The sequence below is a fragment of the Vespa crabro genome, chromosome 10, assembly GCF_910589235.1.
Source record: "Vespa crabro chromosome 10, iyVesCrab1.2, whole genome shotgun sequence".
NCBI lineage: Eukaryota > Metazoa > Arthropoda > Insecta > Hymenoptera > Vespidae > Vespa > Vespa crabro.
Window position 1 is genome coordinate 6101992 of NC_060964.1, and position 17500 is coordinate 6119491.

Below are 17500 nucleotides of genomic sequence, written 5' to 3' on the forward strand. Positions count from 1 at the left end.
CGACAGATCGATGTACTCGAACGATCACGAGACAAGGTCATCGGAAGAAAATTTTTCCTTTTCTTTTCTTTCCCTTTCTTTTTATCTTTATCCTTTATTTTTTTTTTTTACATTTATCATAGTCGAACATAAAGAGCCTATGAATCGATGAAAGGGAATAATAAAAAGGAAAAGAAAAAAGAGGAAAGAAAAAAAGGATAAACAAAAAAAAACATAGCTATCGAAAAAAAATAAATGAAAAAGAAAAACTAAGAAACGAAAAGAAGAAGAAGAAGAAGAAGAAGAAGAAAAACAAAACGAAACGAAAAGGGAAAAGAGAGGAGTTGCTTTTCTATAGAGATGAATGTTACATTAAAGCTTTCTGCTTCTCTCTTTCTCTCTCTTTCTCTCTCTATCTATGTAGCAGCGAAACATTGAACGAATGAACACAAGAGGGAGAGAGAGAGAGAGAGAGAAAGAGAGAGAATGACGACAAACATTGAAAGAGAATTCTTATCGCCCATCATCCATTCCCTAAAAGAATAAGAGTAAGCTAGAAAGAGAGGATCAAAGATACGCGAACGAAGAAAGAAGAGAGAGGATAACGCGAGAAGAGGTGGTGAAGGAGGAGGAGGAGGAAGTGGAGAAGGTAGATGCGGAAAAAGCCTTAATCGGAAATATCGACCCTGACCCGTCGGTCTATTCGTTTGAAAAAAAAAAAAATGAGAGAAAGTATGAAAGAGATAGAGAGAGCGAGAGAGAGAGAGAGAGAGAATCGTGAGATACAAGGGTCGTAGAGAAACGCGTAATTAAGTATTGATCAGGGCGGCGGCTACTGCGGCAACCCGTTCCACCTGTTGCCTATTTCCCACTTGCTCGGAACAATCATAATTCGATGAAATAAATGTTATATATCTCTTAGATATCTCAGTATAACAGAAGTCATCATCGTTGTCGTCTTCGTCGTCATCATTGTCGTCGTTATCGTCGTTCTCCGACATATTTTTCCTAATACGAGTTTATTTAATAACCTCGTGCAAATCAACCCACTCTCATCTCGTTTCCTTCTTGAATCTCTTTTATTGTTTTTCTTTATCTCTGTTTTTTATTTTTATGTTTATTTTTTTTTTTTTTTTTTTTTTTTTTATATTTTTATTATTATTTTTTTTTTTTTTTTTTGATGTTGTAAGATTACATTTTCGAATATGTACAGATTTGTGTATGCGTTTATTTTATTCGATAAATCGTTAAAATTTATATATATATATATATATATATATATATATATGAATTTAATCGACGATGATATAACCATTGTTCATTTTATTTATTTCATTCCTGTCTAATTTAAGTAAACAAAACATAAACGCGTTATCCCGTTCGATCGCCGATTAAATTGCTAGTTTCAACAAGAAGAGAGAAATCCTTGTAACGTGGGAAAGGATTAAAGGGCTCTCTAGAGAGAGGAGGGTACACGGAGTAAAGGAAATAAATTAAATTGAATTCCGTAGGTATTCGAAATGAACAACGTCTTAAATAGAAAGAGGAAAAGAGAAAGAGAGTTAGCACGAGAGAAAGAGAGACAAAGAGATAGAGATAAAGATAGAGAGAAAAAGACAGAGAGAAACAGAGAGAAAGAGAGATTTCCTTTTCTCTTCGCGTCTGTCCTTCTTTGTTTTCCTTTCTCCTTCGCACACATGCTCATTCCTTCTCTTTCTATTTCTGTTTCGAATCGAAAACTTGAAGGAAGAAGTATATACCATTGCCTGTTTCCTCGTCTAGGAGAAGGAAGCACTATTTCGCGTGTCTCGTAACTGGAGTACGATTGATAGGAAGAATTTCGAACGGCTTTCGTCAATTTCACGGATTTACGAGCAACTCGCAACTCGCTAAAATTCGCAACTCGCTACAACTCGTTCTTTGTCTTCCTCTACTATCTTTTACTCTAATTCTCTTTAAGTTCACGACGATATTTATTCGATGAAATCGACAGAGAAAATCGGATCGATTTTACGATCGAAACGTTCTTCCTCCCACCCCCACCCCCTCCCGCCTTATTAAACGTTCCTCCTCTCCTCCATCATTATCTCCGTCACACCTTAAACATGTCATTTAATCGTCGATTCTTCGAGATGAGTTTAATTTTGAGTCCATACGGGTTATTAAATTATATATATATATATATATATATATATATATATATATATATATATATATATATCCGTTTACTTCCCGATTTAATTGCTTTCACGAGCTCACGAGTAATTATATTTATATTTTCTATCGTTAAAATTACTATTTCAAAATGGAATTAGCTTTTGTTAAAAGAAAAGAAAAGAAAAGAAAAGAAAAGAAAAGAAAAGAAAAGAGAAAAAAAAAAGGTTTATATTATATCTCTATCTCGCAGTTAGGTATTGATCATTCGCGTGTTAAAATGGCTCCTCTATTATTATTCTTTTGTATCTAAATGATTCATACTCCAATTTATTTCTCTTTATCTATCACTATCTCCCCCCCTCTCTCTCTCTCTCTCTCTCTATCTATCTATCTATCTCTCTTTATCTATCTCGCTCTTTCTTTCCCTCTCATATTATCCTTAAAAAAGAGAATATTATTTTCTAGCTTCGAGTAATCAACGTGAGAGGCGAGAGAAAGAGAGAGATCCGAAAAAAAAAAAAAAGAAAAAATAATATTCGTCGAGTTATATTCGTTGGGATGTATGCAAATCCGAGTGGCACTTATCCGAAATGTGGCCAAAAGCTCGACGATTAAAATTCAAATATGACGACAAAGAGAGAAGAAAGAATGAAAGAAAGAGAGACAGGGACAGAGATAGAAAGGGAGAAAGAAAGAGAGAGAGAGAGAGAGAGAGAAAATAATATCACAGCTGTAGAAATTTGAGCAAACAATCGTTGAAAAAGGGAACTCATTCGTACCTCCTAAAAGGGAACCCATTCGTACCTTCAGTCTTCTTCACCCTTCCCCATTTCCCCGTCTCCAACCTTGTAAAAATGTTTATATTCCAAGTTTCTAGGAATATGATAAGGAGAGGAAGCCGATGGTGAGTTGAAAGGAACGGGTTTGTACGGAATGTTAGAAGTTTACGTCGATGTTACGTCGAACAACTTCTATCGTTGTGCAAAAGAGAGACAAAAAGAGACAGGGAGGGAGAAAGAGAAACAGAAAGAGACAGAGAGAGAGAGAGAGAGAGAGAGAGAGAGAGAGAGAGAGAGAATGAGTTAGTGAGCTAGTAGTAGTCTGTACCTACTTCTCTAGCTGACAAAGTTTACTTCGCTAGATACATAGTAACTTCAATACCTCCGTAGCTCTTTTCGTCGTGATGCGACATAACGAATGAGAGGAAGAGAGAGAGAGAGAGAAAGAGAGAGAGAGAGAGAAAGAGGGAGAGAGATACGGAGGCACACACACACACACACATATATACATATCTGTATATAGGTATAAATACTCGTATACACATAAGTTCTCATTTACGTATTATATAGGGCAGCCAATCTTTCGTTTTTGAATCTCTGTAATAGCGATTTATCTGATGATTAAATAACAAGTTACAAGTTACAATTAGATGAGTGCGATCGAAATGGCATCTTTACTACTGAATTTCGTCCCCGATTGTACACATTTGCATAAGCCGCAGCCAACCCCCCGGTTAACTTTCTCTACCCTTCCCATCACCTCTACTTTAAGCGCTTACCGTAAAAGTTGAAAATTGTAAGGAGAAAGCAACGAAGTTAAGCTTATATATAAATGTACATACACATACAGACATATCACACTGAGACACACATATACACATTGATAAACAGGATAAGGTTGCTTTTGTAACACACACACACACACACACACATATACAGCATATACAGAGATTTCGAGTAGTCGAAGTTTTAGGGAGGAAGAAGAATTTTAGTTCGATCGTTTCTATCGACTGATCGAGAAAGAGATAGAGAGATAGGAGAATGAGGAGGATGAGGAGGAGGAGGAGGAGGAGGAAAAAGAGTAGTCTTTGTTTGGAGGAAAAAGTTGGTCCTCGATACGTATCGTAAAACCCGGGCCGCGCCTCTTTGATCGTCGATCGAGTGGAACAACGGGTATTCCTATTGCTTTGCTATATGTATATGTGCGTGTGCTGTTTATGTACATATATACATATATATATATGTATATATATATATATATGTGGGCTGAGGATCTTATTATTCCTTTGAACACCGAAGAAGAGATTTCGATGCGTACGATTAAAATTCGCTCTACTACTTTACCGACACGCCCTTTTCCTTCACCTCGTCTGACATTGCACGTCTCTTCTTTCTTCTTCTCCTGATTTCAAATTAAATCGTGATATATATATATATATATATATATATATATATATATATATTTCTTTTTTGGGATGCACGAGACTCGTTTGTTCTTTTTTCTTTCTTCTTCTTCTTCCTCCTTTTTTTTTCTTTTTTAATTTTTCTATTATTATTTTAGAAACGTAATGGAGGAAAATTTTATAGCAGGATTGTCGTTCTCGATGTAATTTAAAATGAAAATGGAGGATTGTCGAGGGGGATTATGAAAAAGAAAAAAAAAAAAAAGAACAAAAAACAAACAAAGAAAGAGAAAAGAGAAAAGTAAAGAAAAAGAAGTGGAGGAAGAAAGAAAAGGAAACTTCGACGAGACGAAAAAATTCTGGGTAAAGGGAAAGAAAAACGAAGGAGAGAGAGTGAGAGAGAGAGAGAGAGAGAGAGAGAGAGAGAGAGGTAGAGGAGGGGGGGATCATAGGGAGGAGGGAAGAGGAGGAGGTGAAAAAGGAAGAAGGGAACTACTGTGTAGAAAGGTTTATGCTCTGAAAAGCGTTAAAAGAAAAAGGACGGTATGATTCGTTCGGCTCGCATACGCTGGACAAAAGCGAACGAAGCGGCAAACGAATTGAAACTAGGTTGGCCCTCCCAGGAGTAAACCCTTTCTCTCATCTTCTCTCTTTCTCTCTCTTTCACTCCTTTTCTCTCCTTCCAATTCTCAGTTGATTCTTTTTTTCTAACTTGCTACGTAGCAAAAGCTACGGAGATGGAATAAGCCGCGAATTTTGCAATTATATCGTAACGGACGAGAATACGAGAGCCACGCGAAGAAAAGAAGAAGAAGAAGAAGAAGAAGACGAAGAAGAAGAAGGAAAGGAAGGAGAGGAAGAAGATTAAAGAAGAAAAAGAAAATATGAGAAATAGGAAAAGATGAAGAAGAAGAAGAAGAAGAAGAAGAAGAAGAAGGTCTCTTTCTCCTCTCTCTCTCTCTCTCTCTCTCTCTCTCTCTCTCTTTCTATCTCTTTCCCTTTTTCTTTCTTTCTCAATGTTGCATGGATCGCTTCTGATGCCCGAGGATGCAGGTAGCCTGGCTTAAACAGGTTTGACGAGTTCTCTTGATCTTGTCTGAACGAAGGTGAAAAAAGATACGATGAAGGTGGTGGGATAAGAAGAGGTTGCAGCGAAAGGAGAGTGAGTGAGAATAAATGAAAGACAAAGCGAGAGAAAGAGAGAGAGAGAGAGAGAGAGAGAGAGAGAGAGAAAGAGATGGAATATACGCTGATGCCGTAAGATGGAAAAGGAAAAAGAATGGAAGGCTCCTGCCTGCTACGGTCGGATGATGCTACGTCGGCAGCACGACTGAACGAGAGAAAGATGGTAGACGATAGTGGAGTAGGACGGTGGGGGGATAGGGGGAGCGAAAAAGAGCAAGAAAGGCAGAGATACAGTGAATAAGAAAGAAAGAATGAGAGAGAGAGAAAAGATATATATATATATATACACACACACACATAACATGCATATATATATATATATAGAGAGAGAGAGAGTGAGAAAGAGAGAGAAGGAGTGAGAGAGAAAAAGAAAGAGAGTCGAAGGGAGCACGCCTCGCGTTCGCTCGGCGCCGCTCGCCGTTGAGTTTCCGGTGAATGGCGAGCGCCGGCCACGAGCCAACGTCCAATCAGGACAGGAAACGAGCGGGAGGCCACGCGTGGACTGTGCCTCGTCCCTCTAACCATCCATCCCCCACCTTACTTTACCCTACCTCGATCCCTCTTTTCTTTTTCTTCTTCTTCTTCTTCCTCTTCCTTCTCTTCTTCTTCTTCTTCGTCTTCTTCGTCTTTCTTCTCATACGAATCCTACTCCACCCAAGCTTCCATCTTCTTTCCTCTCACAGTACGCTTCTGCTTTATGGTTCAAATCTTTCCTCGACTATACCTACTCTTTTTTGTTTTTTGTCTTTTTTTTTTTATTGTTCTCCTTCTCTCTCTCTCTCTCTCTCTCTGATCTGCTCGTTGCTACTTTTCGAGGCCGTTTCTTACGATCACCATCATTGAGAGATCTCACACATGGCCATACACACACACACACACATATATATATATATATATATATATATATGTATATATTCATCGTAGAAATGGTGCTAGTAAAATATGGCTTGCATAGACTTAGAGATTTAGCCTTGGCACTTGGTTTTTTCTTATTTATCTTTTTTATCAACTCTTCCTTCTCCTCTTCCTCCTTCTCTTTTTCTTTTTTTCTCCTCACGTTGCCTGCCACGCTCCGTTGGTCGAGAGATCAGAGATCAATCAGGATTCTGAGGGGAATGGATAGATGGATGGATGGATGGATGGATGAATGGATAGATGATGCGCTTTATTTATGCCGATGACGTGCACAATGGTATTACAGAATAATAATAATAATAATAATAATAATAATAATAATAATAATAACAATAATAATAATAATATAACTTCCGGTTCTACGTTAGCAGCTGTGTAGGAACATCCACGGGGGACGTTTCTCATTCGATTTCCGAACGTTTCTAGATTCAGATTAATGGACCACCATCAACAGCAGCAACACTACCATGGGGGATACCTGCTGAAAGACAACATCGTAAATTGGAATATTATCGATCGAAATTTGGCTCTTGGGAATGATCGATTTTAACTCGCGTAACCACCTACTCATCCACCCCACTCCACCCTCCTGCTTGTCACCCTTTCGTTTTATTCATTTTTATCAGAGATAAAAGAAGAGAAAAAATACGATGATGAATCTTTCATTTCATGGGACATTTTATTTTGTTCCAGAAAAAAAAAAGAAAAAAAAAAAACAAAAAAAGAAACAAAAAACAAAAAGAATTCCTTTCTTTTTTTTCTTTCTTTTTTCTTTTTTTTTTTTTCTCTGTAAAAGTAGACAATAATATTTTCTTCGATTTCGTTATATTATTCGCTTTGTAAACGATGTTACAACGTGTTTATTATTATTAATATATTCGAATGAAAGTAACGACGGAGAAACATATTCATTCATAACTCATAACAATTGCGAAAGTATACGTGAAACGTGAAATGGTATTCTCATTTTAACCTGAAGTAGAACAACACTAGTTTTTGTTCAAAAGATTCTCTTGTACGAGGAAGATCGAATATTCTGGACCGACCGCAACTTGCGCTAATGTCGGAGAAGGGTTTAAGGGATGGGAAGAGATGGTTGAGGTAGGGAGGAAACCAAGAGGAAGGAGGAGGGAGAGACGTAAAAGTAGCCGTCATCTGGTGGTATACGCGGTTTTGCTTCACTTCGATACGCGATTCTCATCGCGTCGAATAGCGTGCAGTTTGAGTGAGAGAGAAAGAGTAAAAGAGTAAGACAGAGGAGAGAAAGAGAAAGAAAAAGAGAAAGAGAGAGAGAGAGAGAGAGAGAGAGAGAGACAACTCCGTGTGGGAAACTCAATGATCCTGCACTTCTCTGTCTCTTTCGTTTAACTCTACTATAGACAAGATCGAAAGTCTTACCTTCTCTCTTCGCATTACTCTTTCATTGACCGCGTTAGCTACATCCGCCGTTTCAGGACGACACGCCGATTCCTGCCAGACCACTTTTGTCCTTGAACGATGTCAGTTCGAAACCTGTTCTTACGAAGTTCGAGATAAAACCGATGGATTTGGATTTCTCTTTCTCTTTCTCTCTCTCTCTCTCTCTCTCTCTCTCTGTCTTTCTCTTTCTGTCTCTCTTTCTCTCTCACTCTTTTTCTTTTTCCTTTTTGATCATCGGTTATTATTATAATACAACAAAAATCTATAATATAGAGTATCACCAATGTTAAAATATTATTTAATTGTTAACAATTATCAATAGTCGAATTATTAACGAAGATGTTTTTAAAGAAAAAAAGAAAGAAAAAGAAAAAAGAAACGAAAAGAATAGAAAAAATGAAAAAGATAAAAAAAGAATTATTTTCGTCTCGTTTAACATACGTCGCAATTGTTTTCTCTCGTTGTACGCTTGAAAGTACTTACACATGCATTGTCCTGAAATTATATAATATAACTATATAAAGGAGACAATATAATAAAGAATAAAAATTGTCGGGACGAAATGAATGTTTAAAATAAATTCTTATGACCTAGAGACAAATGATTTTTATCATTGAGAATGTAAAAACGTCCAGGGTTGGTATCACCATCACCATCACCATCATCAACCTCGCGCCCCCCTCCCTTTTTTTTGTCCTTTTTTTTTCTTTCTTCGAGTTAAAAAAAAAAAAAAACAACGAATGAAATATAATGAATGGAAATATAATATAAGGTATTGTCGTTTCTATAGAACGACTTCAGATATATTTCATAATAATTATTTGCTCGTCTAATGTAGAGTAATGTTTTCATTTCGAATAATTTCTCTTAGGACATTTAATTATTTTAACTCGAATAAATGATTTTAACGAACGAAAATAAAGTCAAAAAGAAGAAGGAAAAAAAGAAAAAAATAAGAAAATCACAGATAGAATTTTATCTTTATTTTATTTTTGCACTTCAAGCGAGCTTGGATGTACGAGAAAAGAAGAGAATGAAAAAGAAAAAGAAAAAATAATGATTGCAATAAAAAGGTGAGAAATTAAGAAGTAAAATAGACAAAAAAAAAAAAGGAGAGAAAAGAAATATTATTTACACTGAAAGAGTTCGTATTTTGAAACGAAGCAATAAAAAAAAAAAAAAAAAAAAAAAAAAGAAAAAAAAAATAAATAAATAAGAAAGAAAGAAAGAAAAGAATAAAAAACAAGATATTATTCTTTTCAAAGGCAGCTAAATAATATTTTATTCGTTAACGTTCAAGTTTCGATTTTATAATCGGATCATCATCAGCCACTGGTATCCAATATAAGTAACAAAGTAAATAAAGTTTTATCATAGTCGAAATGAAAATATTTATTTACTTGGCGACCTGAAGTACGTTCGTTCACTTGTGTTATACCGTTATCTTTTTCTAATCTCAGATACTGGATAGAACCATTCGATTTATTTTCTTTTTTCTTTTTTTCTTTCTTTTTTTTTTTTTTTCTTTTTTCATTTTTTTCCTTACGCCACATAGATCTACGAAGATTATTTTGTTGGGCTTCCTCTTCCATCTTCAACTCTTTATTTCTACTCATCATTCTTCGGCCATCCGCTTGTTCGTTCTTTCGTTCATCCGTTCATCCGTTCATTCGTTCTTTATTTCTTTCATTCATTTATTCGTTCGTTCGTTCGTTCGTTCGTTCGTTCATTCGCTTGTTTCGGTCACGTCACACTAAGCACTAGGAGGATGCATTCTCTGAAATACCGAGGAGACGTCAAGTCGTTCATGATGGCCATTGCGAAAAGATGGATGTCGTATTCGCATCTTTACGCAATAACAACACATAATAGACATTCTAAATGAGAATATTTATTTTGAAACGTCGAGCAACGAAATTTACTTTCTAAAGAGTTTTCTTTTTTTCTTTTTTTTTTCTTTTCTTTTTGCTTTTTTCTTTTTCTTTTTCCTTCGTCCGTTTCCATTATTAAATCAAAATGGCTACCAATGCATTTAATGCTGTACCTATGTTTATTTGTTTTCCCATTTAAATTTCATTACGAGAATATCTCTTCAATCGTTTCGTCCTACCCGTAAAATAAGTTTATAGAGTTTCGTTTCAACTACTAGAGATATTTCTTTTTTTTCTCATCTTTTTTTTTTTTTTTTTTTTTTTTTTTTTTTTTTTTTTTTTTTTTTTTTTTTTTTTTTTTTTTTTTTTTTTTTTAATTGGTTCTTCGAAATAATATTTCATTTCAAATAATTAACCGTATCGTCGTTCGTTATTCAAATAAAACGTATAACCCCGGCTATTCGTAGTTAACCATTCCCCGCTCCGCCCCGCCCCGCCCCGCCCAACCCCTCTACTCCAAACATCATCATTTCTCTTATTGTCTCTTTCCGACCGTAAAATAAACACGCGATCGTTTATATAAATTCAATTTTTTTGAATAGTCATGGTTATATTTATAGCGGAGCTCTATAACTATACTGCTACCTTGTGATATCAAACATTAAACGTAAAGGAAAAGAGAAAAAGAAAGAAAAAAAAAAAAAAAAAATACGTTTTACGTAGTTTATTGCCCTCTTACTATTATTTATGATACACACTTTATATCAGCTCGAGTGGAAATCCCTCCATCGTCCCTATTCCCCTCGCCCCCCCCCCCCCCCCCCCCCCAAATGTGTCTACGTTTTATTTCTTGCATGAATTATTTCGATAAATAGGATGGAACAACAGTAAAAAAAAAATTTCTCCCTTTACTATTCTAATAATTCAATTATATCAAGAATTTCCTTAATAAGATTACAAATCCGATCCGACGGAGAAATGATCGTGATATTAAAAAAAAAAAAAAAAAAAAAAAAAAAAAAAAAATAAAAAATAAAAAAAAATCCTTTTCTTTCTCCCTTTTTTTCTTTCCTTTCTTTTCTTTTTTTTCCTGTTTTTTTTTATTTTTTTATTTTTTTTTTTTTATTTTATTTTTCTTTCCCTTTAAAAGACAGATATCGTATTTTCTCCTTAAATTCAATTTAACGTAGATAAAAACGTATATCCGCATTATTTGTAATCGTTTATTTCTATAATAATAATTCATCTCTCTCTCTCTCTCTCTCTTTCATTTTGATTTAACCTATTCTTTCGAATTATTTCAAAAATCAATTATTTATAAGTGAAATAGTTACTACGAGTCGTAAAGAATTTTATTACGAGCGTGAACAAAAAAGTTGCAAGCGAGCATGCATTTTTTCCTTCTTTCTCTCTCTCTCTCTCTCTCTCTCTCTTTCTCTGTCTGTCTGTCTGTCTGTCTGTCGGTCTTTCTCTTTTTCCTTTCATTTCTCTCACGTTAGACATAGGTATCCTAATTATCTACGGATAATTGCTCTGCACCGTTGTTGTTGTACAATCGTTGTCGATATTTTCCGGTCTGCCTAATAGGGTATAATTTAGTTCCAAAGCCTATCGGTATATTTTTCTTCCTATGTGTCCTCCTTGTGGTGTATTTACTCTTGTTCTCTCTCTCTCTCTCTCTCTCTCTCTCTCTCTCTCGTTCTCTCGTTCTCTCTACTCCATTGTGGTTCTTTGTTCAACGGCTACGCCATTATTAACTGGAGAGGCAAGCAAGCCCGTTACAAACGCAGTTTTCGGTGGACACACCCTCTCGTTCTGTCGCTCCTGTCGCGGTTGAATTTACCGGCCAGTATTTATCCTTCCAACCCCCCTCATCCACCCTATGTTACCCCACGATTCCACGCTTTCTACTACTACTTCTCCCTCTCTCTTTCTCTATCTCTCTCTCTGTCTTTCTGTCTGTCTCTCTCCCTTTCTATCTCTCTCTCTCTCTCTTTTTCTTTTCCCTTAGCGATATCAACCTTCTGAGTAAGTACTCTCTTCGTTTTCCAAGAGTCACGTTTTTTCTCTCTTTTTTCTCTCTCTCTTTTTGTCTCTTTCACTCTTTCTTCCCCCTTTTCTCCTTTCTCTTGCTCTCTTTTTCTTTCACTCTTTCTCTCATTCCCTTTCTCTTTCTTTCCTCGAATTTATATTTAATTTTTTAAAAACCTTATCGTGTTCTTTAATACTTTCGTCTACTACTTTCCTACCTTTACACCGCCCCCCCCCCTTTTTTTATTTTCTTCTTCTTCTTCATCTTCCTTTTATTTTCTTCTTCTTCTTCATCTTCCTTTTATTAACTCCTCTCTCTCTCTCTCTCTCTCTCTCTCTCTCTCTCTCTCTCTCTCTCTCTCTCTCTCTCTCTGTGATGCTTTATTTTGTAATATATATTTCTTTCTCTTTTCTCTCCCTCCTCCCTCCCCTTGTTTCTCTTGTAGTACCCCGTTGCTTTTATTGAACTTTATTGAGAAAAAATTATGACGGCAAGAATGAGAGAGGGTGAGAGGGTAAGAGGGTAAGAGGGTAAGAGGTAAAGAGGGATAGAGAGTGCGAATTCTACTCGTAAAGAGTACTCTTTCTCTGCGATTTTCTTCTGCAAAATGTTCCTGTACGAACATAGAAAGCAAGAGAGCGAGAGAGAGAGAGAGAGAGAGAGAGAGAGAGAGAGAAAAGAAGAAAAGTAAAAAAGTTAAGGCAGCGAAGAAAAATGTTGTCTATATTTAAAGCGTCATTACTTCCATTTTCACGTAGGATACACAACATCCTCCGTGGCTTGGGTTGTTGTTATTGTTTTTGTTATTGTTGCTGTTGTCACCACTGCATTATTCCATTATACATAAATGTATGATTTATGATTTTAATTCTCACCCCTTACCTAACCTAAGTAGATAACTTTATATGTAGCTTTATTGTTTTCCTCTTATTTTTTTGCTTTCTTTCTTTTTTTTTTTTCTTTTTTTTTTTCGTTTGATTTCATTTTTTTAAATTCTTTCTTGATTCATGAAAAAGACAAGAATGCATATATTCTTATTCTTTTTTTCTTTTTTTTTTCTTTTCTTTTTTTTTTTTTTCTTTTTTTTCTGTTTCAATTCCGAGATAAAAAGATTTACGTGTCGTTAATGAAAGTAACCAAAGAAATTAATAAACAATACATACATACATACATTCATATACATATACATAAATACATTTACATATATATATATATATACATATATGTATATACATATATGTTTGTATCTATCAAATAATTGCAAAGAGATAGATATGGATTTCTTTTACGCCTTTTCTCGGGATGCAGTGGGAAACTCGGCATCTGTCGTCCTTCGAAAAGAAGAAGCGAACCTTGTTCTTTCTCTCTCTCTCTCTCTCTTTCACTCTCTCTCTTTTTCTCTTTGTCTCTGTCTCTATGTGAGAAAAGAGAGACACGCTTAGACCTCGAACAGACAGAAGGCTGTATCTTCGTGCAAGTGGACGAAAAACCTCTTACTTTGTCGTTCCCTGCGGGAGCTTTTTCTCGTCTCTCTCTCTCTCTCTCTCTTTCTATCTTTCTCTTTTTCTCTCACTCACTTTCTCTCTCTTCTCACACAGCTTCCTTCCTTCTTCTCTTTCTTCTTCTTCTCGCAAATGTAACTGCCATTTCGTCGTGGGAGGTTAGTTGGACGATTCGTGGCGATGTAGAAAAGCATTGCTCACACCCTTCTCCTCCCCTCTCTTACCCACTACCACCCGTCGTGGTGGCGGCTCTTGTTGAGAGAACTCAATATTCCTGTATATATTTGAGATGATAATTTTCTCTTTACAATGAAAGTTCCGATCTCCACTTTCTCTCTCTCTCTCTCTCTCTCTCTCTCTCTCTTTTAGTTCGTCTCTCTTTCAACTGATACCGTGCTTTTTGTAAATGCGACTCTTGTTCAGTACGGATATATATTAAATTTCAGCGAATGAATCTTTTTTTCTATTTTCTCTCTTTCCCTCTCTCTTTCTCTCTCTCTCTCTCTCTCTCTCTCTCTCTCTCTCTCTCTTTCTCTTCTATGCGCTAACTGTACTTCACTATATCCGTCACACCCTCATCCCATCTCTCTTTCTCTTCCTCCTTCATTAGTTAGAAATGAAACGAAAATTTTATTTTTGTCCAAGTAAGCAGCATTCCGGTTGCCACAGCATCGCCTAGCAGAAACAATTTGGTTTCATTAAAACAAATGGAATTTAGGAACGATTGTATTAAATATTCCGTGTGCACTTCTCTCTCTCTCTCTCTCTCTCTCTCTCTCCCTCTCTCTCTCGTTTCTATCTCGTTGGTATATTATGTCTATTTTGGTAAACGTAAAGTAAACTCGTCCTACCAGTGGGGGTTAATTAACATTTAATTAGCACTCCTTTAAGAAAAAGAAAGGGAAAAGATTTAAAAATAAAAAATAAAAGAAAGAAAGAAAAAGTAAATAGAGAGAGAGAGAGAGAGAAAGAGAGAGAGAGAGAGAGAGAGAGAGAGAGAGAGAGAGAATGAATCTTTTATATCGAACTCGAAAGAAAAAAAATTAAGTACTTGTTCCCGAGCAATTATATGATTTATTTTATCGTGTCTTCTTCCTTTATAATAACACCAACGAGAGAGAGAGAGAGAGAGAGAGAGAGAGAGAGAGAAAACATGCACTTAAATGTTTATGGGCAGAATAGAATTCAGACGATTCGTTTTAGCTTAACCACAGTGGCACGACTTCTCTCCCTCTCTCTCTCTCTCTCATATCTTTTGCGGCACTCGTCTCTTAAAGTACTCAAGTTTTTCTTAGAAAGGAGGTATTATAAACGTCACTTCTCCATCCTCAACTCAACTCACCTCACTTCACCTCACCTCACCTTACCTCACCTCACCTCACCTCACCTCACCTCACCTCGCCCCATCTCACCCCCTCCCCCTTTACCTACTTCTAACTCCATCTCCATCTCTATTTCCAACAGTCACATTCACATCCACATCCCTCTTTCCTTTTCCTTTCCACCATATCCACCACATTCCCCGACCTTCGCCACATCCTCCCACCACCCACATACACACGCGAGCATCTCGCGTGAGGCAGACGGAAATAATCTTTTGAATAATTTACCGTAGGGAGCGGGATCTTGAATCGTTCATCACGTATTCACGTATAAAGCTTCCACCGAATAAATCGATTAATCCCTATGACCTCGATTTCTCTTAGTAGACGTTGCACCCATCTAGATTTCATCGAGGATTTTACATGAAACCCTGGGAGAAAGAATATATATATATATATATATATATATATATATATATATATATATTTAAAAAAAAAAAGAAAAGGAAAGAAAAAAAAATGAGAACAAAAAAATAATTGAAAAGAAAAATTTTTTTAATTGAAAAGCAAAAATAATAGAGGAAAAAAGAAAGGACAGAGGGAGGGAGGGAAGTAAGGAAGTAAGGAAGGAAGGAAGGAAGGAAGAAAAAAAGGATGAAAATTTTCTCGTTATTTATTCCCGTCGATCGAATCGAAATTTTCCCTTCGAAGAAATCCTGAAAAACGTGCCGTTTATTCTTCCAACGCTTATATGCAGACGGCGTTTCACTCGTTAATGTTACACATTTATGTGGGCTACGTGTGCGCATGCGTGTATGTATGTATGTGTGTGCGTTTATGTATGTATATAAAAAGAGAGATTATTAGAAGAACACCAAACGAGAGATTTTTAACATCGAAAACGTCGGAGCTTTACGACGAGACCCTTTATTCGTGGTCTCTCTCAGAATGCATTTTTCATTCAGGACCACATGCTGTGATAGAGTGAGAGAGAGAGAGAGTGTGTGTGTGTGTGTGTGTGTGTGTGCTTTAAACATAGTACTCGATCGAGACGAAAAACTTCATAGATGATTTCGTTTAACGATTTACAATGGTTTACGTTAAATTTTATTTCAATAAAGAAGAAGAAGAAGAAGAAGAAGAAGAAGAGAAATGAATTATCCTGTTGTAAGAATAAAATCAATTAAAACGTACGAATAAGAAAATCAATTATAATTTGAATTTCCCTAGCAAATTGTAATCCCCTGTAATACTGTAATTAACATCGGTAACGATGCCGACAGTTTGCTGGTTACCTCGATTTTGTATCCATGTATGATCTATGTATCTACTTAATGTTAGTTATGTAGATCGAAGCAGGTAGATAGATAAGTAGGTACGTAGGTAGATAGGTAGGTAGGTAGGTAGGTAGGTAGGTAGGTAGGTAGGTAGCCAGGTAGGCAGATAGGTAGGGATAGGTAGTTTGGCTTGTCAAGGTGCATAGTTCAGCAAATGTACTATTGGCTAATTATACCTTGCATTATACACAACTGTGTACGTTCGATATCAAAGGAATCGATTTGTCGATAGTACGTACATATATGCAATAAGCGGAATAATAACAATGGCGTCGATCAAAAATAAATTGGATTCCGATCGTCATTGACTCTCTCCTTTTTCCACTCTCTTTCCTCTTTCCTCTCTCTCTCTCTCTCTCTCTCTCTCTCTCTTTTTCTTCCTTTTCATTTTTTTTTTCTTTTTTTTTCTTTTTTTCTCTCTCTTTTTTTTTTTTTCGTTCCCACTCTAATTTCGTCCTCCCACCCAGAATCCATATATCTCATCTATGCTCATTGATTATCGATATTGAATTTAACCATTCATTGGTTATTACTATTTACATATTTTTTTTCGGTCCTTTTAATAAAATTAATAATATTAAAGTAATACCTGCAATATGTAATATTCAATGATATAAAAATGTTCATGTAACGTTAAATATAAAATACAATTACAAATTGTCATTGGATTAAGATCAGATTTATTTTTAAAAGAAGATCGATTAATACTTAACTCTCGATCGATCGATCGATCGATCGAGATCATCCTTAAATATCTCAATCAATGATATATACAATGATAATCAATGATATTAATCAACTTGTTATTGTAGGTTCGTTAGTTCGTTAAATTTTTTTTTGATAAAGTATAGTTCATAATCGTTGAACTTCAGGGTTGAACATTAACGACGGTAGGCCATACTCATATAAAGTGTATTAATCCGATAAATGAATGATCATCTAATTGCTCCCTGCATAATATACGAGTATGTGATCTCGTTTCAAGAGCTCGACCTTTCCTTTACTTTCCCTCTCTCTCACACGCACACATACACACACACACACATTCTCTCGAATATACACACTTTAACGATGTGCCATAGGGACGACGTTAAGGATCCTCGTACTTGTATTGGTGGATCAAGTCTTGATCGTCGTAGTGATCATGGTTGTTACGTATTGTCATTCACATACATACATATATACATACATACATACATACATATATACATACGTACATCGTTCATGACTAAAACTACGCTCTCAAAACTTCTCTTCGTTTCTTTTTTTTTCTCTCTTTCTTTTTCTTTCTTTTTTTTTTTCTTTTCCTTTTTTTTTGCTTTTATACCCGTCGACTGGCACAGAGTCAAACGATGTCTGACACCAAGCAACCGAGGTTAACTCGTTGTGTCAATTGCTACTCAGATTGCCCCTTCGCTCGCGCCAAATTTCATTCGACACACTCTCTCTCTCTCTCTCTCTCTCTTTCTCTCTTTCTCTCTTTCTCTTTAGTCTTCTCTTCTCTTCTCTCTTCAAGCCACGTTACTTTTTTTGTTACGTGTCAATCTTCTTCCATTCTCTCAATCTTCTTGTTCTTTCTGTCTTTCTTTCTTTCTTTCT

At 35.9% G+C, this 17500-nt stretch overlaps 1 protein-coding gene across 10 annotated transcripts in view; it reads left to right on the forward strand.

The window, feature by feature from the left end:
- Positions 1-17500, forward strand: part of LOC124427571 (nephrin) — a 421612-nt gene that overhangs the window by 103884 nt on the left and 300228 nt on the right. The gene's annotated exons all lie outside the window — the stretch shown is intronic.